We start from the raw sequence: 23,391 nt of genomic DNA, 5'->3' as shown, positions 1-23,391 counted from the left end.
CTGTCCCTACCCAGGGGCTCCAGTGCTTTTACTGATCCTGAAGGGATGGGTATGCTGTAGGGGAAGGGGTGGTGGGCTCCTCAGAGCTACTGGCACCAGCCCTAGGGTGCTGTCCCTTACCACAGGGTGGCGGATGCGTAAGGGCAAGGGGGATTAGACACGGTAGGTGGGATGCGGCAACACCCCATACGCACAAGCATCCAGAGCCCTTCCTGATCCCCATCCTATGCCCTCTCAACTTGGGGTGGGGGTCAACAGCTAGCTGCAGTGGGGAGGGATGAGCCCAGCCCGGGGTAGAGGGAGAAGCCTCCCACACCTATTAACAGCCAGGAAACTGTCCATCCATCTGGGGCGAGGGTAGACAGACGGGCAGGTAGGCAGGAAGAATCAGGCTTGTTCTGCCCCCAGCTTCGGTCCAACACAGGAGGAATTGAGGTAGCAAACGGCTGAAATGCTCCAATGAGAGGGAAAGGAAGTTCCCACTGTGCACAGCTCCCACATCCTGGGGCTGGAAGAAGGCAGACCTTGCTTGTAAAGTGACGTAGCCTCCAGCAGGGCTGGGCCCTGGGCAAGCTTACAAGAATGCAGGCCAGGCGAGGGCACAGGAGCCAGGCATTCCTGACCAGCACATGCCCTGCCATGCTCCTCGGAGGGATAGCTGGGAAAGGGAGAATGGGAACTCCGCCATCAGCCACCGACCACCTCCCATCCACACACAAAGCAACACCCAACCAGCACTGCCGGACGGCCCTGCTCACAGGTGAAGGTTCCGGGCCACGGGAGTTTATTGATGTTGTGGCCCCAGCCTAGGTTCCTCAATGGAAGCCACACCTGGAGCCTGGGGGTTTCTTGCTGGGGCAGGGGGTGTTTATGCCTCCCCCCCGCACCCCAGGCTCACACCTCAAAGAGGATCACAGGGAAATCCACGTGGATGCGGGGCGGGGGGCAGGTGGTGGATCCAGCTTCACGATGCCCTGAGGAATCAGGTTCTCATGCACCCGCCTCGGCTTGGCCCGCTTCTGCCCGTTCTTGGTGACGACTGTGTCCTCATAGATCTCGTGAGCCAGATCCCCATCCTCGCCCTAGAACATGGAGCCGCGGCGCGTGAATACGAAGGGGGCCACGGCTCAGCCTCGCAGTCGCACCAAAGCTTGCTCAGCGACAGAGCCTCCGGGCCGCCGCCCAGGCGAAGGGCCACAGGCCCCGAGCTTTGGAGCCGCGGGCGCCCATGTCAGGGCCGCCGGCACAGCGGGCCCCGCCGCAACTTCGCTGTCACAGGGCCTCCGCCCGCGGGTGCCGCCGCCGCCGCCTTCCGCAGGCTCCCAAAAAGTTTTTTAACAATCGACAATAATATTTAAAATAGAGATTTACATCCTCTGTCATTATTCATGAATATCACATGAGGTGTATATTTTCCCTTGGGACACTGGTTAATTATCAGCAGGCCATTTTAACACTAAGTATCTAGAACAGGAAGACAAATTCGATAACTGTTCAGCAATGTCTGAAGTTATACTCAATCCAGAACTTTATAAAACTTTGCTAAAAATTAATAAAAACATTGAGAGCCTCCTTTAACATTTCTTATTTAATTGCAAAGGCAACAAGCAGTTGTTCACTCTGTTACAGTAGAATGCCTGAAAGAATCCACCAAACCAACAGGCATTCCTTTTACATAAAGAATTATCAGAAGATGCAGAGTGAACATTGCTGAAGATATGAAAAAAGTTACAACAAATTACACAGTAAAGGAGGACATGATATATAGTAAAATACCAATGTTTCTCCAAAGTTTAAGCTTGTGGTATTTGCTAGGTTCTATTTCAATAATTAAATCTACAAAAAAGTTCTACTTTTTGTGTAAGCCACTAAGGTATATGAACCAGAAAAGATCTTTCTCAATAATAAATGACTTCATTAATCAAAACACTGTTTTCTACAAGCATTATGTATAACCAAGCTGCAGTGCCTGGAAGTAAAACGTATTACTAGGTTACAGATGAGTTTCAGAGATGGCAAATTCACTCACTCTATCATTCATAAACACTTAAAGTGAAATGGAAGTCACACATGCACAGCAGGTGTCACAACATGATCGATTTAATAAAAATAACAAATTTAAACCTATAATAAAAGCTCTGAACGTTGTAATCACAGGTGGCATGATTATGGAAATCTTTCGTACTACAGTGAGACTGATTGGTTATCTTGTATCAGAGACTTTAAAAGAGTTGAACTTATAGATGAGTATACACTTTTCTTAAAAAAAAAGATAAAAGTCCCTTTCTTATACAACAAGCACAGCTGTCTATTAAACTGTTTCACTACCTGTTCCTATCAGATAATGATAATTTTAAAATTTTACTTAATCTGCCCCTTCAAGGTAAATGTGGTATTTTAACAAGAAAGAAAATGAGTACTTTTTTGAAGGAAGTTGTATTATGAAGAGAATATTTAAAAATAATGAATGTTTGGAATAATTCCATCTTTACATGATGCACGTGTGGGGGAGATTCTGCGATGAGCTGACCAGATCAAAGAAGGACCTGCTGCCCAGCTGTGAGGACTGAGGTCAGCTGACTGCCTCCTGCTGTGAGCACTTTCAAGGTCAGCTTCAGCTGGTAACTGAATGATGTGGGAGTTTAAAGGCTTAGTTCTCTTTGACCAATGCAGGACATACCTGTTCCAGACTTCCCTGTTAAAAGGATAATCTAGGCATTGCTGGCTCCATGGAAGTTCTACTTCTTCCCCTGCCCCATTTGGCTTCTTCTCTCTTCTCTTTACAGGTTCTGGTCCCTGAAAAACATCGTCTCCCCAAACTCAGAAGTGTCTCCCTTCTGAGAACCTAAACTGCCACAATGTATCACTTAGTAAACCCTCTATGCACACCTGAACATTTGGAAACAGATTTTCTTAGCCTGTTTAAAAATCTCCTATATGAAGAGTTCCAATGGTTTTGAACTTATTTACTAAAACTATAAAAATTAACTTGATAGATTTTGCAAGAGTTTACTGGTTGAAATCAAGGAAGATCAAAATTTATCCTTCAAATTTCAACAAAAATATTTGCCTAATTAGTAGACCAAATAAAAAAATTTAAAAAAATTTTTCTGTGTCAACTTTACTGGGCTAAAGGATGCCCAGATATTTGGTCAACCATTTTTCTAGGTGTCTGTGAGGGTGTTTCTGGATGAGATTAACATCTGAATCAGTAGACTGAGTAAAGCAGATTACCCTTCCAAATATGGGTGGGCCTCATTCTATCATTTGAAGACCTGAATAGAAAAATAAGGCCGAGTAAGAGGGAACCTGGTTGACCTGCAACATAGGTCTTCTGCCCTAGGACTGGAACACAGACTATCAGCTCTCCTGGGTTTCCAGCTTGCTGCCTGCAGATCTTGGAACTTCTTAGCCTCCATAATTATGTGAGCAAATTCCTTATAATACCTATCTATCTATCTCATTACAGAGAATTCTCTATAATAATATAGATAGATAATTATCCTGCCTTCCTCCACTACTCCCATAGGGAGGTGAGAGAATGTTTCCAAGTGAGGTTGAACTCTTCGTCCTTTGTCTGGAGAGATCTTTAATCTACACTCTTGGGAATTCTTGACATTAAAAAAGTTTTAACATCCACCCATATTCAGTGGAGAATTGAGCTATATTGGGCACCTTATTACTTATATCAAACTTCAACAGACTGAATTTAGGTATCTGAAAAGAAAAAAAGACTGTACACTTTTCCAAGTTACTCCAAAGTGGAGCAAGTTTAATAATGAACCATATTTCCATTGCCAGATTGAATAATTATCAACATTTGCCATCCTTGTTTTATCTGCCAGTTTGTTCTTTCCTTTCCCCCTCTTTTTTCTGTGTATGTTTAAGATTAATTCTTGACACCAGGTAACTTTATACATAAATCCTTTAACATGTACCACCAAAAAATAAGCATTTGTTTCTGACATAAAGACACTGCTAACATCATATTAAATTCAATTAACATATTTTCTTAATATCATTTAGTATGTAGTCCACATTTAAGTTTCTCCAATTGCATAAAAAAGTCTTTTTTCATGGATGATTTATTTGATTCAGGAAGCACATGAGATTCACAGTTATTATCACACTTATTAGATTATTTGCTCTATTTTAATCCAGAACAGTCTCACCTCCTTTTTTCCCCTTTGCCATTGATTTATTGGAGAAACTGGGTCATTTGTCTCAGGTCTTGAGGAATGATTAATATGCTGCATTTGTCTGCTTATTTCCTTGTGGTATTGCTTCCTTGTGGTATTGTTTAACTTGTCTCTATCTCCTATATTTCTTAAATTAGAAGTTGGTTTGAAAGCTTTAATTAGATTTAGACTGAATTTTTTGACAAGACTACTTATGCTGTTTACTCCATATTGCATCATACTTAAAGGCTCATAGTAAGTGGTTGACCAACATTTAGTGATGCTTAAGTTGGATCATTGGTTTTAGTGGTGGCAAGTTGATCCTCCCATTGTTAAGGTCTGTCAGAAAACACTGATAGTTTTTTCTCTTAATGGCTTTTTCTCATTCTACCATTTCTTTTACATTTACTTTCTGCAATTTTTCTCTAAGTAACTTTCCTTCATCAGCTAGGGCTATATTAAATAAATTACACAGGATTGATGAGATAAAAGCTTATTTCTTTCTCTATAATTGTCATTTTCAAAATAAAAAGTCAGTGCTCTAACTACCTCTAATGATTTCTGATGAGTTCTTGTTAACTTTTTGTTTTTGCTCTCTCGTTCTCTCTTTTGGAATATCATTATGACTCATACATTTTTATACAATTATTTTCAGTGAATTGAAGTGATTATTTTTATGCTTAGATTATTCCATCTTTGGCCAAGCTGGCTCTTATGTCCTTTTGACATAACCCTATTATAGTTTGGTGGCTTCTTTGATTTTTGGCACAAGATATCTAAGGCTCATCTTATAAATTTCCTGAACTGAACCTGAATCTGGCCATTTCTGTAAGGACCCCTAGTTTTTTTTTTATTGGTGAATGATACTTAGAGCTCACAACCTGACACTAGGTGTGGTCACTGATTTTAGACCTTTTCAGTAGACAGAGCTAACTTCTTATCATAGAAAAGTTTAAACATACCTAAAAGTTGAGAGAGTAGCATAAGAAATCCCTCTTGTGCCATCATCCAGCTTCAGCAGATATCAATATTTTGCTCACTTGTTTTTATCTAGTTCCAACACTTTCTATAAAAGCCCTTGAACATCTATGATAGAAAAATGAGCAAGAGACAAGAAGTAGAACTCCATAACTGAGGAACCACAAATGGAAAGCAAAAGTAAACAAATAGGACTACATCAAACTAAAAAGCTTTTGCACAGTGAAGGAAACCATCAACAAAATGAAAAGGCAACCTACTGAATGGGAGAAGATATTGGCAAATGGTATAGACAATAAAGGATTAATATCCGAATTATATGAATAACGCATACAACTCAATATCAAAACCCCCAAACAATCTGGTTAAAAAATGGGCCAAGAATCTGAATAGATATTTCTCCAAAGAAGACATTCAAATGCCCTGCAGACACATGAAAAGATGTTCAACATCACTAATCATCAGGGAAATGCAACTCAGAACCACAATGAGATATTGCTGCATACCTGTCAGAATGGCTATCACCAAAGAGACAACAAATAACAAGTGTTGGCGAGAATGTGGAGAAAAGGGAACCCTTGTGCACTGTTGGTGGGAATGTAAATTGGAGCAGCCCCTATGGAAAATTGTGGGAGGGTCCTCAAAAATTTAAAAATAGAACTACCATATGATCTAGCAATTCCAGTTCTGCGTAGTTACCCAAAGAAAACAAAAATACTAGTTTGAAAAGATATATGCACCTTTATATTCAGTGCAGCACTACTTACAATAGCCAAGATATGGAAGTAACCTAAGTGTCCATCAACAGATATGGTATATGTATATACACACAATGGAATATTACTCAACCGTAAAAAAGAATGAACTCTTGCCATTTGGGACAACATGGATGGACCTAGAAGGTATTACACTAAGTGAAATAAGTCAGACAGAGAAAGACAAATACCATATGGTTTCACTTATATATGGAATCTAAACAATAAAGCAAATGAACAAACAAAACAAAACAGAAACAGAGTTACCGACACAGAGAGCAAACTGGTGGTTTCCAGAGGGGAGGGGGCGTGCAAGTTTGGGTGAAGGGGATTAAGAGGTACAAACTTACAGTTGTAAAATAAATAAGTCACAGGGATGCAATACATAGCATAAGGAATATAGTCAATAATACTGTAATAATTTTGTATGATGACAGATGGTTATTAGACATTATGGTGATCACTTTGCAATGTATTTAAACGTTGAATCACTATGTTGTATACCTGAAAGTAACGTAATGTTGTACATCAACTATACTTCAAAAAAAAAAGGAAGATAAATTACCATTTGGAAAATTATAGGCTCTGTATTTTATGGATTTATTGAAAACATTAACATATTGACCATTTATACATTTTAATCTAATTTGCTTTTGTAATTCTTAATGTGAGATTAAGGGATATGGAGATTTGGAGGAAGATGTGATTGGTATTGAAATCAGATATCCATGTAGCAGGACTTCCCTGGTGGTCCAGTGGTAAAGAGTCCACCTTACAATTCAGGGGACACAGGTTCAATCCCTGGTCAGGGAACTAAGATCCCACATGCTGTGGGGCAATTAAGCCTGCACGCCACAACTACTGAGCTTGCGTGCCTCAACTAGAGAGCCTGAGTGCCGCAAACTACAGAGTCCACGTGCTCTGGAACCCGCTCACCACAACTACAGAGCCCACGCGCCCTGGAGCCTGTGCGCCACAACCAGAGAGAGAAAACCCGCATGCCACAATAAGAGAGAAGCCCGTGCCGCAACGAAAAGCCCATGTGCCACAGCGAAAGATCCTGCATGCCTCAACAAAGATCTGGCGTGCCACAACTAAGGCCTGACGCAGCCAAAAATAAATAAAATAAATAAATAAATAATAAATCTTTAAAAAAATATTCAGCATTAAAAAGAAAAGATATCAGTGTAGCATTTGTGCTTTGATTTTTCTAACATACAGAGGGGAAAATTCTCAAAGAATGAGACTTGTCATGAGAAGGCTTCAAACTTGATTACCATATATATGCACAAAACAACCACATTGTTTTGCCTAATCTGCATGAAACCTCCCACAGTGGTAATAATATGAGCCTCTCAACTGAAATAGCATGTTATATTTTTGGCAGAGAAACAGCAAGACAAAAAAAAAACAAACAAAGCAATTAAAATACGAATTAAGATATAGAAAAGTCATTTTAAAAATAGCTGTTAACACTTTGCAATTTCAGTAGCAATTCTGCTTCTGAGGCAATATAAATCATGTATTAGACTTTCAGCCTCCACAATAAATTCTTTATCAGCACTACAAATTTAGAACATATAAAAATATCAGCACCATTATCCCGTGTTAACCAGCATAATACCTCGGTTCAGCTCTCACAACTGTAGTTCTGTAAAAGCAGATTTAGAGAATCACCAGAACAAATCAGCAATGTTGTTTAATAGAAGACATTATTAAGGTATAAAATATATTTTGTTAGGGAATAATTACTTATAATTAACAAATAATAATTTGTTTGCAGGCTTTCAATTTTGGATAGTCTAATTTGTCTAAAATCATCTTTCTTTAATATGTCCTTTTGTCAATTTCATTTTCCTTATTCTATTATTTAGTCTTAACATATCAGCATTATCCCTGATTTGTTCCAGTGTTATTAAATGTCTACAATTTGCCAGGCGCTGGATAGGAAAGGGAAGGGATAAAAAGATAAGATATTTTTCTACATTTGTAACGTAAATACAGAAAAATTGCTAAAATGTAAGTAACTAATACTTTTAGAAACAACGTAAGTGACTAATAATTTAGAAATAATCCATCAACATTTTTCTAGTTCATTAGATCTGTAATTTTAATGTAAACGTTGAGAATTTATTCCTGTCGTAATGTAAAAGCATGTTCTTTTACTCTTATCTCTAGAAAAAGCATCACAAATTATTTATTATATTTTAAGACAAAGTATGTGACAGTTGAGTAAAAAAAGTTTATTAACTTTTTAAATTAAATCAAAATTATAATTCAAATGAACTTTGGAAAACACTAACTCGTTTGATTAGTTATTTTAATCGAGCCTCTACAATAATCATTGCACTTTAATATTCAAAATTGACAGTCATTCTCTCATGTCACACAGTAGTATAAGTACAGAGACTATTCCTCAATACCTTTTGCAGAAACTATGACCCTACTAATGCAAAAGGGCAAGGCTGTTGATGACCAGACAGCAGGTAGCAGGGAGTCAGGCTGCCCTCTTGTTGAATGCTACCTCTCTTCTGACTATTGTCTTGTGTTCCATGGTGTGGGAGGAGGTCAGCGAGAGGACGTGACTGCCGGTTGACCTGTGAACTGGACCTGGGCAGTGGAAGGCTCCTCGCCCCCTCCCCGCCCTTGGGATGAACTTCTGCCTACCTTTCCCACAGTGGGAGCCGTTTTCAAGGATGCAGCCTTGAGAGAGCAATGTGTTGCTAAGATCTTCTGGACAGAATATGTGACTGAATCCCGTTAAGGCCTCTATAAAAACTCAAGATTCTGGAGGGCAGGTGCGAAGATGTACTGGTCTAGCAGCCGCCCAAGATAAGCCTCGTATGTAATTCCCTAGCTTATTAAGCTCGCCACCTACCTGGCGCTTTCTTCGGTTTCTCCCCGACCTCCGTGAACAGGGGCCAGTTTCAGATTTCACCTGGGAAGCCCCTGAGGGTGCCAACCAACAACGGAAGGGTCTGTCTCATTCTTCTGTCTCTCTTTGCCCTCTGTGTTCTGGGCCAGTTTCGAATTTCATCCGGGAGAAGTCCTGAGGTTGTGAACCAACATACGGTAAGACAGTTTTGTTCTATTTTGTTTCGTTTTTTAAGCTGAAATGTTTATCCTGGAGTGTAACATTGGAAGGTGGGAGTTTTAACTTTGTTTGTTCTCCTATGGTCCACGGAAGAGTGATGAAACCTTTTTCTGACCCATTCTCATCTTCATTCCCAATTTGCTCTCCTCTCACTGTCCCCTGCCCTCAGTCCCCTCATCAAGTACTCCCTGGGGAGACTCCAAATCTCTCCACGTGCAGGGAGAATCTTAAGGGGGTCTTGGCCCCAGAGCTTTTCACGCCCCTTATCAGCTCCCCTGTAGCAGATTTCAGCTGCCAAGGGCCTTACTTCTGCTTTGAGACTCCTGGTCTGAAGGGGTGGGAGGTAGGCTGCCCTGCAGAGCTGCAGTGAGTTGGGGGATGTCTGACTTTGTTTCAGGCTCTCCACCAACAATGACTGAGGCTCTTTTCTTCCAGAATTTACCTAAGTACAAATATACTTTACGTATCTTAGTTTTCTTCCAAAAACCAATCTATTCCTAATGTGAAGAATATTAATACAACACTAATACACACCCATTAATACGACACTCATGTTAAGCTTCATAAAGTTGTAGTGTTAAAGTAATTAACGAGGAAGCCATTAGACCAAGGTGTCTCTAATGCCTGGGCTGCCTATGTAAACAAACCAAAACCTAAGCCAGAGTCAATTTCTGCAGATGCCTCAAGGTCAAGAAATGGAAACCTGAGGACAACCAATCACAAAGAGCCAACTAGGCTTTCCCAAATAAGGCAGGGTTTAAGCTACAGCCAATCAAATAATTTCCTTGCGTTGTTTCTTCATCTGCTCTCTAAAAGCCTTTTCCTGGCTCCTGTTGGGGAGGGCACCTAATCATTTTCAGTTTGGTGCTGCCTGATTTGACTCACTGTATGTTCAAAGAAACTTTTCAAGAGTTTAATCAACCTTAGTTTACCTTTTAACTATAGTATGTTATTATTTTTAATAGTGTGCAATTATTATTGTGTTAAAGGAACACAGAGGTGATGGATTGTTTATGTTGGTATTTAATAGTGTTGGATTGGGTCAGCAATAATACCAGTGCTTTAAGCCTGGGTGCAGTTTTCCTCCCGGTAACATGTGATGAATTTCAGTTCACCTCCCAAGACAGAAACCTGGGAGTCAAGGCTCTCTTCTTGTCCAGTCTAATACGCCATCATGCCCAGTTAATCCCACTTCACTGTTATCTCTTGACTCTGTTTTCTTTTCCCCAACCCCTTTCTTATACTGTAGGACTACAGGATAAATTATAAACTTTGAATACAAGACCCTTTATCATCTGACCCTTGCCTACCTACTTTGTGGCCTCATTTGTAGCTACTACTCATTTGGGGTCATAAAAATACAGCACTCATGTTTCCTTCCACAGGAAGCATAATTGACTGATGGCCCCAGATGCTGTCCTTCTGGATTCACTCTTGTGTTCACGTAAAGGCCATGTTTCCCAAAGCCTTCTCTCAGCCAAAGTCTGAGTAGCACGGGGATTTGTTCTAATGCGTGCCCATTCTTATAGTTACAGGAGTCCTTGAATAGGTGACTTCGGCCAGAGGACTCCCCTGAGTTCTGCCTGGCGGAGACTTTCTTAGAACTGTGCCACATCTGAGACCCTGCCTATACAATCCTCCTCCATCCCCTCTCTCTCACAAGGGGCAGACCTGCATCACGATTTGAAGGCTTTTCCTACCTCCTCCAGCTCCTTCTCCTTCACAGCGTTTTCCCCCAATAAATCTTTTGTACATCTAATCCCATCTTGGCATTTTCTTTGCGGAGGACCCAAACTAACAAAAGTGGTGCCAGGAATGATTTGAAGCAAACTACAGGGACAAGTGGGGCTTTATAGCCAAGGAGCAAGGTGGGGGTCAGTGTATGGAAAATTGCTAAGAAGCAACATCAGGCGTAAGGAAGGATTCTGGTTAAACTGACTTGACAGGATTCTTGCTGAAGACAGGCTAGGGTGATCAGATATCACCTGGAGGATGGTGAGAAATGAGGAACTTGATCAGAATCGGAGGGTGGAGGATTCTCTCTAAACTGACTTAATGGATTCTTGCTGAACTGGGTATGCAGGCCCAGCCAGGATGGACACTGAAGCCCAAGGTCAAAGCCTAATTGAGAAGAGGGCTTAGAAGAGCCTGACTAAAGTTTGGCCAAACAGAGAGTTTTTGTCCAACAGGAAGAAGTGGTCACATATGTACTGCCACCTTTTTACTGCTAACACGAATAGGAAATATTAATCTGTGTAGAATGCAGGGTCCAGAGAAAATCACACTATGATTTTATTCAGAGACAATAGCATTAAGTGGATCTTAAAGGCAATCTTAAGGGGAAAAGAAAATGTTATAGGAAATCCACATGCATTTTTTTTGAAGGAAGTATAAAAAGGAGAAACAATAAACCAGTTATATCTTCAATACCTTAATCACTGAGGAAGCAGTGGATAAGTATTTTCAGAACCAGTAAAGGTTCCACTTTATTCTAGGAAAATGAATTACGGTGCTTGCTGCATTCACAACCCTTGCACAACTCTACCCATCTCCCTCACCCCCATACTCACAGAATATATGAAAAAGATAAGCCAAAACAGTCATATAATATAAAATAGCACCCTTGGCTACAGGTATTGGATTAGGAGCACTTGATCTAATGGCAGCCAGTGCATAGATCTGTCTGTAACCTATGACATGCATGACTTAGCATGAAATAATGATCTGGGCCAATCATATTCTTACTCCCACTTACATGACTGAGAAAAGAGAGAATCAGACCATTAATAGTGAGTTTGAAGCCAAAGATGCATAGAGAGAAGCCCTTGAGATAGATTTGGAGCTATATATGAGGGATTAGATTTAGGTCTGTGAAAAGTCAGGGCAATCTAAGTTATAAGCAGAAGCCATCAGGTGGAGAAAAGTTCCAGAATAAAGAGAGAAAAAAATTGGGCTAGTTGGTATTAGATTAGATTAGAGATGGTTGCAGATTCTTTGACACTTTGTCAAAGGTGAGGTAGACTTTTTTTTTTTTTTGACCACTTGACCACTGCTTAAAATACAGTGGGAGCGATCCTGTGCCACTTTGGAATCTCAAGAGATTGTTAGCTTCCAATTCCCATTTCTTCGAATACTTACTCTGGGAAATAAGCAACATGCTATGCCACCAAAAGGCTCATGGAGAGGCCTATGTAGAGAACTAAGGCCCCTGATCAATAGCCTGGGGTGAGCTCCCAGCCAATAGCAGCACCAGTTTGCCAGGCATGTGAGTAAGCCATGATGGAAGTGGAGCCTCCAGGTGTAGTTGAACTGCCCCTACTGATACCACGTGGACCAGGAGAGAGCCATCCACAACCAGCTCTGCCCAGATTGTGGGTTCATGAGCAGAATAAATGACTGATGTTGGTATTTTTACTTTTTATTATTTTTAATTGTGGTGAAATACACATAACATAAAGTTATCATCTTAACCATTTTTAAGTATACAGCTCAACGTCATTACATATATTCATGTTGTTGTGCAGCCATAATCACCATTCATCTCCAGAACTCTTTTCATTGTACAAAACTGAAACTCTATACTCACTGAGCAACAACTCCCCATTCTTCTTTTCCCTCAGCACTGACAACCACCATTCTACGTTCTGTCTCTATTAATTTGACTCTTCTAGGAAACTCATATAAGTGCAATCACACAGTATTTGTCTTTTTGTGACTGGCTTATTTCACTTAGCATAATGTCCTCAAGGTTCATCCATGTTGTAGCATGTGTCAGAATTCCCTTTGTTTTCAAGGCTGTATTAAATTCCATTATATATGTATATCACATTTTGTTTATTCATTCTTCTGTCGATAGACACTTGGGTTGCTTTCACCTTTTGGTTATCGTGAATAATGCTGTTATGAACATGAATGTATAAATATCTGTTTGAGCCTCTGCTTTCCGTTACTTTGGATATATATTCAGAAGTGGAATTGCTCACTGCCATTTGTTTCTGAAAAGTGAAAATAAATTAAACTAAGGAGTACTATTCTACTTGTTATGAGTGAACCAAACTGGTCAAAAGAAAGAAATTCCTTTAGTATAGGATACATAGCAAACAAATCACTAAACATACAAATATAAATTTTCTAGATAAAAAATTTGACAAGGTATGGCAAATTGAATGTTTTTATGGGATATTACGATGCCTTGTTCTACAAATTAAAGTTCTTAGTCAACAGGTATGGTCAAAACAAGACAACTTTTTCCAAAGCCATTCAAAAGTTTATGAATTCCTACAAGTACAGATGTTCCAGAGATTTATAATATTATAAATATATTTTCATAAATGAGTTTATTTTTAGATAATTTTTTTAAAAAGACACAATCTATTTTGTCTCTGACTTGTATTAGTCTTTGGATTTTTTGGTGATTGTCCTAAGATTCACAGGTTAACAGAGCCATTGATTTTAACCATTAGCTTCAAGCCCCTATTTTATCTAACCTCTCATCAATAGTAAAATCTCTACCTCCCATGTGCCTATATTACTACCTTGATAAACTCTCTGAAAGGGGAAATGAAGAGCATTGAAATAACTGGAAGATAGCAAGGATCTCAACCATTAAGACAGAAAATTGTCATAGCTAACCATTTCCTGAATATTTGAGTTAGAAGTGTGAACGATCATGAAGAGTGTTGATATGTGAAGGGGTTTAATGTGTATGTATGTTACACGTGTTTTTGTGCATCACTTAGACAGTTGGAGCTCAGAGAAATCTTGACCCCTGCTGCCAAATATTAGCATCACCTGGGGAGCTTTTATTTATTTTTTGGTTAATTAATTAATTTATTTTTGGCTGCATTGGGTCTTTTTTTTTTTAAGTCACCTACTTTATTTATTTGTTTATTTTTGGCTGTGTTGGGTCTTTGTTTCTGTGCAAGGCTTTCTCTAGTTGCAGCGAGTGGGGGCCACTCTTCATCGCGGTGCGCGGGCCTCTCACTGTCGCGGCCTCTCTTGTTGCGGAGCACAGGCTCAGTAATTGTGGCTCACGGGCCTAGTTGCTCCGCGGCATGTGGGATCTTCCCAGACCAGGGCTCGAACCCGTGTCCCCTGCATTGGCAGGCAGATTCTCAACCACTGCGCCACCAGGGAAGCCCTGCACTGGGTCTTCATTGCTGTGCACGGGCTTTCTCTAGTTGCAGTGAGCGGGGTCTACTCTTTGTTGTGGTACGCGGGCTTCTCACTGTGGTGGCTTCTCTTGTTGTGGAGCACAGGCTCTAGGCACGCGGGCTTCAGTAGTTGTGGCTCACGGGCTCAGTAGTTGTGGCTCGCGGGCTCTAGAGTGCAGGCTCAGTAGTTGTGGCACACAGGCTTAGTTGCTCCGCGTTATGTGGGATCTTCCCGGACAAGGGCTTGAACCCGTATCCCCTGCACTGGCAGGCAGATTCTTAATCACTGGGCCACCAGGGAAGTCCCTGGGGAGGTTTTAAAAATACCCAGGCTCGGATCCTACCCCATAGCACCAAGTCAGAATATCTGGGGATGGGATTTCATCAAGTTCATTAAAAGATCTTCAGATGAGAACCGGTGTCCCACCGGGCTGCAGGCTACAGCAACTGAGCCAGACCCAGGGGCCTCCTGATTACCCCAGCTTCGTGGAGTCTGTGGATGAATACCGTTTTGTGGAGCGCCTGTTACCCTCCACCAGCATCCCAAAGCCCCCCAAGTATGAACATTATCCCACTCCTAGAGACCCCCCACCCAACCTGCCCTTCTTTGTGCGGTGCTCTTGTATGCACAGCATCCGGTCTACAAGGACATCACGCATGGAAACCGTCAGATGACTGTGATCTGGAAGGTGGAGGGGGACATTTGGGCCCTGCAGAAGGAGGTGGAAGATTTTCTGAGCCCGCTGCTGGGGAAGACACCTATCACCCAGGTCAATGAGGTGACAGGTACCCTTCGGGTCAAGGGCTACTTTGACCAGCAGCTCAAAGCCTGGCTCCTGGAGAAGGGCTTCTGAAGCCCAGCTGAGCAGCCTGCATGCCCAGCGTCCCCCTGAGACTGGAGTCCCGGGGATCTCAGGAGGAGGGAAGTGGCTGTTGGGGCAGCTAGGAGAAAGGGGTACAGAGACCAGGGCTGAGGGCCTTGGAGCAGGCCTTGTTTGCATAAAGGAGGAAATGGGACTCTGTATAGGTGCCAGGACTGGGGGAGGGCTGTCTAATATTGGAGACCCACCAGGAACAGCCAAGCTAGGGGGGAGCGTTAGTCCCCACCCCAACTTTGGCGTGTTCCTGCTTTCCCTTCATTGGAGCTCCTTGGACTCAGGTATTCAAGCTGTAGAGGTTGTTGACTGCCCCTCTGTTGGAAGCAATAGCCCAGACCAGTTTACAGGAAGGTAACACAGGGCAGACCCATTGGGCACATTCCTTCCTAGGCCCGCAGACCCTCTCTGCTGCAAAACATCACTGAGCCCTTGCTCTAGGTCAGACCCGACTTGGTAGAGTCTACAGAGAGCACAACATGACTCAGGCGTGGGTTCTGGAAGTCTTCAGTTCCAAATGTAGTGCACGTCAGCCCCTCGGCTCATTCCTTTACCCATGGAGAGGTAAAAAGGCCAGTCACCTGTATTCCATTCCATATTAGAGTTTGGTCTGACTGGGTTTCCAGCTCCAGGGAATTAAATGGTTAGCTTTAGCTGTTCTGCCCACAAGGGGCTCCCTGAGTGCTGCTAGCAGCCCAGCACAGAGCCATCCTTCCCAGGTTGCTGACCTAGTATCAAGGCTGGACAGGGGGTTTGCAGGCAGGAAGATGCTGACCTTTTGTCCCTGCCATCCTATCCCACCCCAGCTAAGGAACCTTCACACTTGCCCCATCCTTGGGAGTCACAAGGGCCAAAGGTCTGAGTTCCCACCCCACTCAGCAGCAAGCTGGCTTAAGACAGGGTTCAGAGCCTGGCTCCCCTACTTGCTCTGACCTAAGGCAGGGTACTTAACCTTTCTGGGGTTCAGTTTCTTCATATGTAAAATGAGTATATCTTCCTAATACCTTAATATTCAACACTGTGCCCAAGAACAGTGCTGGCTTGTATAACTAAACCCTCACTCCTGGAGATTCCAGGCCACTCTCGAGTCTACAGCCTGAATTAAGAAAAAGGAGCGTGGCACACTGATCCTATCACACCAGTTCCACCAGTCATTAATGCAAGTTTTTATTTGGCTGTATATAAAATTTAAGCTATTAAAATTTGTACAATATTTACAAATTAAATAATCATCTGAAACTGTCAAAAAAAAAAGTTCTCCAGATGATTCTAATGAGCACCCAGAGTAGAGAACAACTGGACAATAGAAAAGAAACTATGTTTGTACATTTTGTACATTTTGCCCAAGGCCAACTACACTTTGAGTGCTTATTAAACATTAAGGATTTCTCTGTTGGACTAGGTCTTTTAGTAAACAGGTGAGGCTTCAATTAGATAACCAGTCACTCTATACTATAGGGCTTTCAGTTTTCAAGGTCACATAGATAAGATGAACAGTATCCATGACAATGGCAGATGTGATTCATCCATTCCTTAGTTTTCTGTTTCTTTTAGGACATTCTGTTCCCTCGGATGACATTTGGGGCAGCTCAAACACTCTAACAGCCTTCTGGAATAGCTGGTGATTTGAGCTTTTCTTCATCTATGTCTTTTTAACTTTATAATCCTAAGGCTCTGCCTAATGTATGGTATCAGTTCACATATGCTTTAAAAAATGACACTATATTTTCATGTTATGCTAAAATATACTGATCGATTAATTTATTCTTTTTTTTTTTTAAACATCTTTATTGAAGTATAATTGCCTTACGATGGTGTGTTAGCTTCTGCTTTATAACAAAGTGAATCAGTTATACATATACAATATGTTCCCAATTCTCTTCCCTCTTGCATCTCCCTCCCTCCCACCCTCCCCATCCCACTCCTCTAGGTGGTCACAAAGCACCGAGCTGATCTCCCTGTGCTATGCGGCTGCTTCCCACTAGCTATCTATTTTACATTTGGTAGTGTATATATGTCCATGACACTCTCTTACCCTGTCACATCTCACCCCACCCACTCCCCATATCCTCAAGTCCATTCTCTAGTAGGTCTGTGTCTTTATTCCCGTCTTGCCACTAGGTTCTTCATGGCCTTTTTTTTTTTTTTTTTCCCCTTAGATTCCGTATATATGTGTTAGCATACTGTATTTGTTTTTCTCTTTCTGACTTACTTCACTCTGTATGACAGACTCTAACTCCATCCACCTCATTACGAATACCTCCATTTCATTTCTTTTTATGGCTGAGTAATATTCCATTGTATATATGTGCCACATCTTCTTTATCCATTCATCTGTCGATGGACATTTAGGTTGCTTCCATGTCCTGGCTATTGTAAATAGAGCTGCAATGAACATTTTGGTACATGACTCTTTTTTTTTTTTTAAGGAATTCCTTTATTTTTATTATTTATTTATTTATTTATTTATTTTTGGCTGTGTTGGGTCTTCGTTTCTGTGCAAGGGCTTTCTCTAGTTGCGGCAAGCGGGGGCCACTCTTCATCGCGGTGCGCGGGCCTCTCACTATCGCGGCCTCTCTTGTTGCGGAGCACAAGCTCCAGATGCGCAGGCTCAGTAGTTGTGGCTCACGGGCCCAGTTGCTCCGTGGCATGTGGGATCTTCCCAGACCAGGGCTCGAACCCATGTCCCCTGCATTAGCAGGCAGATTCTCAGCCACTGCGCCACCAGGGAAGCCCTACATGACTCTTTTTGACCTATGGTTTTCTCAGGGTATATGCCCAGTAGTGGGATTGCTGGGTCGTATGGTAGTTCTATTTGTAGTTTTTTCAGGAACCTCCATACTGTTCTCCATAGTGGCTGTATCAATTTACATTCCCACCAACAGTGCAAGAGTGTTCCCTTTCCTCCACACCCTCTCCAGCATTTATTGTTTCTAGATTTTTGGATGATGGCCATTCTGACCGGTGTGAGATGATATCTCATTGTAGTTTTGATTTGCATTTCTCTAATGATTAATGATGTTGAGCATTCTTTCATGTGTCTGTAGGCCATCTGTATATCTTCTTTGGAGAAATGTCTATTTAGGTCTTCTGCCCATTTTTGGATTGGGTTGTTGGTTTTTTTGTTATTGAGCTGCATGAGCTGCTTGTAAATCTTGGAGATTAATCCTTTGTCAGTTGCTTCATTTGCAAATATTTTCTCCCATTCTGATGGTTGTCTTTTGGTCTTGTTTATGGTTTCCTTTGCTGTGCAAAAGCTTTTAAGTTTCATTAGGTCCCATTTGTTTATTTGTGTTCTTATTTCCATTTCTCTGGGAGCTGGGTCAAAAAGAATCTTGCTGTGATGTATGTCATAGAGTGTTCTGCCTATGTTTTCCTCTAAGAGTTTGATAGCGTCTGCCCTTACACTTAGGTCTTTAATCCATTTTGAGTTTATTTTTGTGCATGGTGTCAGGGAGTGTTCTAATTTCATACTTTTACATGTACCTGTCCAATTTTCCCAGCACCACTTATTGAAGAGGCTGTCTTTTCTCCACTGTATATGCTTGCCACCTTTATCAAAGATAAGGTGACCATATGTGTGTGGGTTTATCTCCGGGCTTTCTATCCTGTTCCATTGATCTATATTTCTGTTTTTGTGCCAGTACCAAACTGTCTTGATTACTGAAGCTTTGTAATATAGTCTGAAGTCAGGGAGCCTGATTCCCCCAGCTCCATTTTTCGTTCTCAAGATTGCTTTGGCTATTCGGGGTCTTTTGTGTTTCCATACAAATTGTGAAATTTTTTGTTCTAGTTCTGTGAAAAATGCCAGTGGTAGTTTGATAGGGATTGCATTGAATCTGTAGATTGCTTTGGGTAGTAGAGTCATTTTCACAATGTTGATTCTTCCAATCCAGGAACATGGTATATCTCTCCATCTATTTGTATCATCTTTAATTTCTTTCATCAGTGTCTTATAATTTTCTGCATACAGGTCTTTTGTCTCCTTAGGTAGGTTTATTCCTAGATATTTTATTCTTTTTGTTGCAATGGTAAACGGGAGTGTTTTCTTAATTTCACTTTCAGATTTTTCGTCATTAGTGTATAGAAATGCAAGAGATTTCTGTGCATTAATTTTGTATCCTGCTACTTTACCAAATTCATTGATTAGCTCTAGGAGTTTTCTGGTAGCATCTTTAGGGTTCTCTATGTATAGTATCATATCATCTGCAAATAGTGACAGCTTTACTTCTTCTTTTCTGATTTGGATTCCTTTTATTTCTTTTTCTTCTCTGATTGCTGTGGCTAACACTTCCAAAACTATGCTGAATAATAGTGGTGAGAGTGGGCAACCTTGTCTTGTTCCTGATCTTCGTGGGAATGGTTTCAGTTTTTCACCATTGAGGACAATGTTGGCTGTGGGTTTGTCATATATGGCCTTTATTATGTTGAGGAAAGTTCCCTCTATGCCTACTTTCTGCAGGGCTTTTATCATAAATGGGTGTTGAATTTTGTCGAAAGCTTTCTCTGCATCTATTGAGATGATCATATGGTTTTTCTCCTTCAATTTGTTAATATGGTGTATCACATTGATTGATTTGCGTATATTGAAGAATCCTTGCATTCCTGGGATAAACCCCACTTGATCATGGTGTATGATCCTTTTAATGTGCTGTTGGATTCTGTTTGCTAGTATTTTGTTGAGGATTTTTGCATCTATGTTCATCAGTGATATTGGCCTGTAGTTTTCTTTCTTTGTGATATCTTTGTCTGGTTTTGGTATCAGGGTGATGGTGGCCTCGTAGAATGAGTTGGGGAGTGTTCTTCCCTCTGCAATATTTTGGAAGAGTTTGAGAAGGATAGGTGTTAGCTCTTCTCTAAATGTTTGATAGAATTTGCCTGTGAAGCCATCTGGTCCTGGCCTTTTGTTTGTTGGAAGGTTTTTAATCACAGTTTCAATTTCAGTGCTTGTGATTGGTCTGTTCATATTTTCTATTTCTTCCTGGTTCAGTCTCGGCAGTTTGTGCATTTCTAAGAATCTGTCCATTTCTTCCAGGTTGTCCATTTTACTGGCATAGAGTTGCTTGTAGTAATCTCTCATGATCTTTTGTATTTCTGCAGTGTCAGTGGTTACTTCTCCTTTTTCATTTCTAATTCTATTGATTTGAGTCTTCTCCCTTTTTCTCTTGATGAGTCTGGCTAATGGTTTATCAATTTTGTTTATCTTCTCAAAGAACCAGCTTTTAGTTTGATTGATTTTTGCTATTGTTTCCTTCATTTCTTTTTCATTTATTTCTGATCTGATCTTTATGATTTCTTTCCTTCTGCTGGCTTTGGGGTTTTTTTGTTCTTCTTTCTCTAATTGCTTTAGGTGCAAGGTTAGGTTGTTTATTCGAGATGTTTCCTGTTTCTTGAGGTAGGCTTGTATTGCTATAAACTTCCCTCTTAGCACTGCATTTGCTGCGTCCCATAGGTTTTGGGTCGTCGTGTCTCCATTGTCATTTGTTTCTAGGTATTTTTTGATTTCCCCTTTGATTTCTTCAGTGATCACTTCGTTATTAAGTAGTGTATTGTGTAGCCTCCATGTGTTTGTATTTTTTACAGGTCTTTTCCTGTAATTGATATCTAGTCTCATAGCGTTGTGGTCGGAAAAGATACTTGATACGATATCAATTTTCTTAAAATTACCAAGGCTTGATTTGTGACCCAAGATATGATCTATAGATCCTATGGATATAGATCTATAGATCTATAGATCTATATAGATCTATAGATCTATAGATCCTATGGATATAGATCTATAGATCTATAGATCTATATAGATCTATAGATCTATAGATCCTATGGATATCCTATGGATATCTATCCTATGGATCTATGTTCCATGAGCACTTGAGAAAAATGTGTATTCTGTTGTTTTTGGGTGGAATGTCCTATAGATATCAATTAAGTCCATCTTGTTTAATGTATCATTTAAAGCTTGTGTTTCCTTATTTATTTTCATTTTGGATGATCTGTCCATTGGTGAAAGTGGGGTGTTAAAGTCCCCTACTATGATTGTGTTGCTGTCGATTTCCCCTTTTATGGCTGTTAGGTTAAGGAAGGTTTGGGTATTTGTGTGTGTTAGCAAAGACCACCATAATGGATCTTAATTTTATCTTAATGGCATCCAATCAATTAATACTTTAATCTAGCATTTTAATGGACTATCATACCTGGTATCATAACAGAGACTCAAATTAAGCTCACGTGGTCCATGATCCACCCCCAAACTCAAACCAGAGTCTTGAATCTCACTGTTTCAATTCAAAGAAAAGTCATACTTGCCTTCTTCCGAGAAAAAAGAGGGAATGGGGAAGCATATGTGTTTAGTAGAAGCTTAGAGTAATGGACCAAGCAGTAAACCCGGACTCTAATCTCTGGGGATAGATAAGGGTAGAGGTGATAAGGATGTATAAGTATAACAATTAAATTTAAATACGCTCAGAGAAGATATAGAAACAAAACATTTGATAACATTTATTGAGTACTTTCTATGTTCTATTTATTCTATTACACCCTTGTTTAACTTTCATCACCAGTGTGTGACTAGCTAAACTTTACAGATTAGGAAAGTGGGGCTGTGAGATGTTAATATTTCAGAGGTCAAACAGGTAGTTAAGTGATAGCCCCCATTCTTTCTCTGTACTGTGTACTCAAGAGCCAGCCTTCCTATTTGCTATGCTATTCTATCTCTGTTACATACATCTATCAGTATAGCTTAATTTTTCTAGTTTAAATATTTGGTTCTGTTATGAAACTATTGCTATGCTGGGCCAATGTCCTCCTAAATATTGGCATTCCAATTATACGCTATTCACTACGACTCTTTGTAAGTGTGGTACTATTTGGATGCTACACTATTGTGAAAAATAATTAAAATTCTTTTTTCCCCCTACTGAGAAGAAATCTCTACAGTTTTCCTGCTTAAATGGCTGTACAAAACAATTATTCTGTGATTTTTCTGTATTTTTTCCTGGAGTACGTGATAGTTCTTAGATATTAACATTTCATTTAATTTGAATCAGAAATAGAGCCAATCTTGAATATAAGGTCTTGTATCTTAAGAGCTTGATTACAAGATCTAAAGCTTAAAGTCTTTCATGTACTCAATTTGGAAAATAGTTCTATATGGCTGGAATAGAGAGTCCATGAGTGTGTAGAGAAATAAAGATGTGGTCAAAAAGGCAGACTGGGGCCCAGTTGTAATATGGCCCACATGCAAGGCTTGTTGGAATAGTGTTGCTTTTAGCTGTTGGACTACCCCACTCTTTGGAATTAGTCTACACTCAGCACAGTACCTGGCATATATAGTAGGTGCTCATTAACCCTTGAAGGGAAACCAGCTCTGGCAATACAACAAAGTTTTAATAGAACATCATTAAGAATCACAGCTGGATTAATGTTTAATATTCTTATTTTTAGTAGCAAAACTAGTTTTGGGAAGAAAACATAAAGGAATATTAGAGAAGGACTAACTTTATTTATTTATTTATTTATTTATTTTAATTAATTAATTACTTAATTAATTTTTGGCTGTGATGGGTCTTCGTTTCTGTGCGAGGGCTTTCTCTAGTTGTGGCAAGCAGGGGCCACTCTTCATCGCGGAGCGCGGGCCTCTCACTGTCGAGGCCTGTCTTGTTGTGGAGCACAGGCTCCAGACGCGCAGGCTCAGTAGTTGTGGCTCACGGGCCTAGTTGCTCCGTGGCATGTGGGATCTTCCCAGACCAGGGCTCGAACCCGTGTCCCTTGCATTGGCAGGCAGATTCTCAACCACTGCGCCACCAGGGAAGCCCAGGACTAACTTTAAATTAGATAATACTATGAGGAAGAACAAGGTTTCTGGAATAACATTGAATGCAATGCCTACTGCACAGGCAGAGGCTCAAGAAATGTTGAAGAAATTAATGAAAGAATGATTTTAAAGTGTACAGTGTGTGTTGTGTGTGTGCACATGCTCACAGGTCATACCAGTTAATAATAACTGCACTTTAAAAATGATAGTTTAATGTATTCAAATATATTCACATAAAACTCAAATTTCAACTTTGGAAAAACCTAATGGGAGCACACATTTAACAAAGCTTATTTTTTTATCTTTATCCACTGCTGTTAAGCTTTTTTACAGCTTCCTTAAAATCTCAAGCTCCCCAATGCAATACTATTAGAAAAGAAAATCTGAAAGATGGTGTTGAAGAGTAATTAGCATTTAACTGGCTGTGAATACAAGCATGAAACAATGTCCCAGGGGTAGCAGATAGGAAAAAGACTTGAAGAAGAAGAAAGTAATGATTATCAAAACAACAAAAGAAAATGCTTTTTAGACTTCAGGTTGTAACA

The 23,391-nt window shown here is 40.5% G+C and overlaps 2 pseudogenes; one reads left to right on the top strand and one right to left on the bottom strand.

The window, feature by feature from the left end:
* Positions 1 to 894: 894 nt before the first annotated feature.
* Positions 895 to 1,230, bottom strand: LOC137763924 (tumor suppressor candidate 2 pseudogene; annotated as a pseudogene).
* A 13,336-nt stretch (positions 1,231 to 14,566) lies between these two features.
* Positions 14,567 to 15,012, top strand: LOC137763453 (large ribosomal subunit protein mL49 pseudogene; annotated as a pseudogene).
* Positions 15,013 to 23,391: the final 8,379 nt, after the last annotated feature.

The sequence above is a fragment of the Eschrichtius robustus genome, chromosome 4 (genome assembly GCF_028021215.1).
Source record: "Eschrichtius robustus isolate mEscRob2 chromosome 4, mEscRob2.pri, whole genome shotgun sequence".
NCBI classification, from domain to species: Eukaryota; Metazoa; Chordata; class Mammalia; order Artiodactyla; family Eschrichtiidae; genus Eschrichtius; species Eschrichtius robustus.
This window is presented reverse-complemented; position numbering and strand designations above follow the sequence as displayed.